The 5,648-nt window shown below is 46.4% G+C and overlaps 1 protein-coding gene across 1 annotated transcript in view; it reads left to right on the plus strand.

The window, feature by feature from the left end:
• The window catches only part of LOC101414428 (ornithine decarboxylase-like), a 77,264-nt gene that overhangs the window by 42,176 nt on the left and 29,440 nt on the right, over positions 1-5,648 (plus strand).

Consider the following 5,648-nt stretch of genomic DNA (forward strand, 5'->3'; position numbering starts at 1 on the left):
ATGAGGAAGTAACAGGGCAGATTTGAGTTCTGCCATGATGTGGGACCCGCCATGTTGTGGTGAACTAATTATAGCTTACTCAAATAGGAAAGTTGGCTCCGCTCCGGTGGCCGTGCTGCTGGCTCTGCTAAATTTGGTGTGTGCTCATTTTTACTGCCCCCAACAGGCTAGTGTCCAGTTGCTTGAATAGATAGGCTATGGGTCTTTGCCAAGAACTGAGGTATTGAGTGAGTGCCCCTACTGCGATCCTTTGGCAGTTGTGAACATAGAGGTAGAATGGTTTACTGAGATCTGGAAGTCTGAGGCTCAGTGCTTCCATTAGAGCTTGTTTGAGAGCAATGAAAGCATTTTTCTGTGGGCTTTCCCAGAGCAGAGAATCATGATCTTTCTCCTTTGTGGCTTCATATAAAGGGCACGTGAGGACCCCAAAATTGGGGATCCAATTGATCCTGCCGCTCTGAGGAACTGGCAGCTCCAGTGGCTGTTGGGCTCAGGGAGACTACAGATTGCTTTCTTTCTTTCAAGTCCCAATTCACGGTGCCCCTGCCTTATTTTTATAACCTAGATATTTGACCTGAGGTAGGCAGATTTGGGCTTTTTTCTTAGACACTCGATAGCCTTTTTGCTGTAGATGCTTTAAAAGAACATGGGTTCCACCAGTGCGGTCTTGGTAGGTGGGACTTCTGAGAATGAGGTCATCTACATAATGGAGGAGAAAACAGTTATGGCTTTCTGGTTTAAAGGATTTGAGATCACTAGCCAGACCTTGTTCAAAAATAGTGGGGGCTTTTTAAACCCCTGAGGCAATCGCATCCATGTTAGCTTCTGCTTTTCATCTGAGTTCAGATTGTCCCACCTAAAGGTGGAAATTGGCTGGCTGCGGGGCACTACCCAAATGCAGAAGAAGGCATCCTTAAGATCTAGGCATGAAAAGTAGATTGCCAATGGGGGTATTAAGCTGAGAAAAGTATATGGATTAGAAACTGCAGAATGAAGGGTTATTACTGCCAAATTAACTGATGGTAAGTCCTGGACTGGGCGGTAATCCCCATCAGCTTTTTTAACTGGAAAGTGTGGGGTGTTCCACAGAGACTGGCATGGCCTCAATATGCTTTCATTCAGTAATCTCTGAATAAGTAGCTGGACATTTGCTTGTGCTTCACGTGGTACTCGATGTTGCTTTATGCTTATTGGACTGGCTGTGGCCTTTATTTCAATAATAATTGGAGGAATGTCATGTGCCATCCCCATTGGGTTACCCTCTGCCCATACTTCAGGTGCATCTTCAAAAGGGAGCTGCATGGGCATGGACTGGCCAGTTTCACTGAGGCAAAACAGCCTCCATTCCTCCTGCAGAGGAAGGGTTAGCACTATTCTCAGAGGGTCCTGTGGTCCCAGTGTCAGTGTGGATTGCCCCATGACATCAAAGGTAATTTGAGCTGCAGTTTAGACAGCAGGTCACAACCCAGGAGGGGGCCTGGGCACTCTGGAAGATAAAGGAATTTGTGAGTGACCTCTTTTCTCCCAATGTTGCAGGTCCTGGCTTGCAGGAAGGGCTGTTGGGTACTTTTGCCAGTTGCACCTATGACAGTGGCCTGTCTTTTTGAGAGAGGCCCAATTGGCTTGGTCATTACAGAATGTTGAGCCCCAGCATCAACCATCATATGTATGGTGTGGCCCCCAATTTGGACTCTGACCATAGGCTCTGCAGGGCCGGGAGAATGGGAGCCCGGTCTGTCCTAATAATCTCCATCAGAGTCCTCTATTCCTGCGAGCCCAATTATCTGATTTGCAGGGTTTTTTCCTGAACTTTTTTGGACCCAGGTTTTGGTTTGTGATGCCCCACTAGCTTTCCTGGCTAATGTTTTGGCTGCAGTGGCAGGGTCGAGCGGCCAGCTGGGACACTCTTGCTCCAATGCCCATCCTCTTTGCAGTACACACACTAATTTTGCCCTAGCATAGGTCTTTCCCTCTCCTTGGGGCAGGAGATTCCCAGTTTACTCTCCTTGACACAGGAATGGATTTTTCCATGATTGCCACTGTCAGAAGATCTGTCTTCTTCTTCATCTTTGACTTTCTTCCCTCCTTTTTTCTGCATCATGGTTGACATAGACTTTAGTAGCTACTTTCACGAGCTGAGAGATATTCATTCCAGCAAACCCATCCAACTTCTGCAGTTTTCTTTGGGTGTCAGCTTGTGATTGGGAAGTGAATGCTGCATTGACCATTGTTTGGCTCTCAGGAGCATCTGGGTTTGAAGGGTGTGCATACACAAAACATGCTGCACAGGCTCTTATAGAATTGAGCTGGACTCTCATCCAGAGCCTGTAGAATTTGAGTCGTTTTTGCCATATTTACTGTCTTGTGGCTCCCCACCCTGAATCATTCAACTAAGGCCCTATGCAAAGTTTCTAGTCAGTTGAGCCTGGTTGTGCTCTTTGGATCCCACAGGGGGTCCTCCTCTGGGAATTGCAAGTGGGCATATTGGTCACTGTCCAAACTTTCCTCAGGTGGGTGCTAAGCCAGGTTAGAGCTCCTTGCATGACATGCATTCTTTCTTCAAAGTTTAATAAAGTCATTATAAATTGTTTACAATCAACCCAGGTGGGTTTGTGGGTCTGTATGATGGACTGGAAAATGTCCATCATGGCTTGAGGCTTCTCTGAGAATGGTGAGGTGTGGCTTTTCCAGTTAAAAAGGTTCGTTGTGGTAAAGGGCTGATAGATGAATGTCCAGTTCCCCGCTGAACCTAGCCATGTGCATCGTAAAAAATTGGGGCCCAGCCTTCATGGAGAGGTAGCTGGTAGGGAGGCTTTCTCTCTGCTTCCTCTGCCCCTAGGTCTTCCTATGGTTTAAGTTGCTACCTCTCAGCATCTCCCCCCTGACTGATTGGCAGCACTGCAGCAGCATTGCCAGGGGCAATGGGCTGTAAAAGCTGCAGATCTGTATTTTCCATTGCAGAAATTATCAAAGACCACTGAGGAGATGGTAAAAGCTGCTACAGGGATGGCATAAGGCTCTCTGGTGCAGATGTCAATAAAGGCAACTGCAGGGATGGCATAGGTGCCCGCTCAGATGGTGATAAAAGCAGTGGTGGGGGTGGTATGGGTGTCACACTTCCCTGTGTGGATGATGACAATGGGGCACTGCTTAGGGAGACTAGCTCATTTTCATTCATTAGTATTGCTGGGGCAGGAGTCATTGCATAAGGCAGCAGAAATTCATGTTTGTATGGCCCTTCTAAAATGGGCAGATTGGGACTGGACTCAGGGCACACTTTCTCTGGGCCCTTTGCATGGTGATTGTTTGGTCTGGTCCCTGGGACAGCACTCCTTGTTTTCTGTATTAGGCAAATTCTAGCTTCCATATTCATGCACTACCCTAACCAAGGTGGATTTTGGCTTACAGCATTTTCCCAAGGATCAATGTAGGGGAATTGATCTGGGTGTCCTGGGTTTCCAGTTACTGCATCATGGACTTTATGGATGATCCAGGGGTCTAAAATGCCATCCTGGGGCCAGCCCATGCCAAAAGTTGGCCATTCTAATTCACAAAGCATCCTAAGCTTTCCTGGTTGAAACCTTATGCTGTATACATCTTCATGGAATGCACGGGGGAAGTTTTTCAGCATGCAACTGAACAGGGTCCTACTTTATGTGTTTCCCATGTTTCCACCCTGTGCTAATGGTACACAACAGTCACTCAAGAAATACACTTAGTCCATCTCTGGTTGCGACCCTCACAGAAACTTTTGGCACCTCTTGACCTTAGTGGGTCTGTATAAGCCCCTGACTTGGAAGAGGGTCCCTTTGCAGGAACCCCCCCAGACTGCCCTTGATCATATGAGGTCACCACAGAACCAGAGATCAGGACTCTGCACTTGCCACACAGAAGTGACTTTCTGCATCTCACCCAGTTGCCACAATCACATGCACACAACCACCCCCCTTTCCTTTTCTCAGACCTGAAGAGGAGGTAGCTTCCTCCTGTATTCTCAGGTGTACTAGGGCCTCCCCTTTTAGAGAGCTGATCAGTCTCCTTATTTTAGAATTAGGCTTTTCCTGCACTATGCCCCTGGGGGTCTACCCATCTGATGTGTGGTGCTCCTTGCTTCATTCTCATCATCTCTCAAACCCACTGGTGCTCTGGTTCTTCCAGGAGGGCTCTGGTGAAAACCACAACCTCTTTCTGGACTAAAAGGGGAGTCCAGGGGCACCAGGGCTGGGTTTCACCTCGGCCCTCCCAGCCTCCCCAGAGACATCTGAAAGGGGAAAACAATTGTTGCCACCTCTGACCTTCTCAGCGCAATCCTGGACATGCCCCCAGAATTGTAGTAGCAGAAAAGTCAGGTGTATGTGGTGTCGAAGGCCAGGACATGAGAACTCTGAGAAGGAAGTTGATTTATTATTTTTTTAAAATATTTATTTATTTATTTCTCTCCCCTCCCCCCCACCCCGGTTGACTGTTCTCTGTGTCTATTTGTTGCATCTTCTTTGTCCACTTCTGTTGTTGTCAGTGGCATGGGAATCTGTGTTTCTTTTTATTGCGTCATCTTGTTGTGTCAGCTCTCTGTGTGTGCGGCACCATTCCTGGGCAGGCTGCACTTCCTTTTGTGCTGGGCGGCTCTTCTTACAGGGTGCACTCCTTGTGTGTGGGGTTCCCCTATGCGGGGGACACCCCTGCATGGCATGGCACTCCTTGTGCACATCAGCACTGCACATGGGTCAGCTCCACACAGGTCAAGGAGGCCCTGGGTATGAACCGCAGACCTCCCATGTGGTAGGCAGACACCCTAACCACTGGGCCAAGTCCAACACCTGGAAGTTGATTTACTTTGACCAGCCAGACTTGGTGGACCACTGTCCTAATAAAAACCAAGTGGGAAGAAAACTTGTGCTTGTATGTATGCAAAAAGATTTTTGTTAGTTTCTTCAAGTGTTTTATCTGAGTATTGGATTGGTTATTTCCCCCAGATAAGCTTGATTTAATGCATATCCCCCATATTACAAGTCAGCGTTTAGCACTAACCCCCCACATTCCAGTGTACATCCTCCTTGAATATCCAAAGCCTACAGAATTTATACTCCTCAATTGGCTTTCTAGGCATATTTGGAAATAAAATAAGTTTGGATTTGTGCACAGGCTATATTACATCTGCTGCTTTCAGTCCTCCATTTATAAAGGACTCCAGCAAGAGGACCAATACCCACCGTAGACTCACTGAAGCAGTCCAATCAAAGACCCCAAATTGAATCCAATTCAAGTTCTCAAGCCCACAGGAATGAATTAGCTCCAAGAATATGTGATCTTTCCTGGGCTCCACATAAAGTTTCAAAGTGCCCCAACATGAAGGTCAGTTTCTTCCTTTTGCCTAGTATTTTATTGTTGATTGGCTTTATATTAAAACTCTTCTCTGACACTTAGAATTAGCTGTATTTAATTGATCAAATTTTCCCAGTTCTTCATCTCATTCTAGCCCTGGATATTTGGTATAATTTTTAAGATTGTACTATTTGTGTAATTGTTTTACCCTAAGAAAAAAGATTCTTTCCTAGTTCTTTCTCTGAGAATATTGATCTGTTCTGTTCTGTTTTTTTTGTTTTGTTTTGTTTTGTTTTGTTTTTACACACTCCTTTCATTGCCTCTAG

This window comes from Dasypus novemcinctus, chromosome 24, assembly GCF_030445035.2.
Source record: "Dasypus novemcinctus isolate mDasNov1 chromosome 24, mDasNov1.1.hap2, whole genome shotgun sequence".
NCBI classification, from domain to species: Eukaryota; Metazoa; Chordata; class Mammalia; order Cingulata; family Dasypodidae; genus Dasypus; species Dasypus novemcinctus.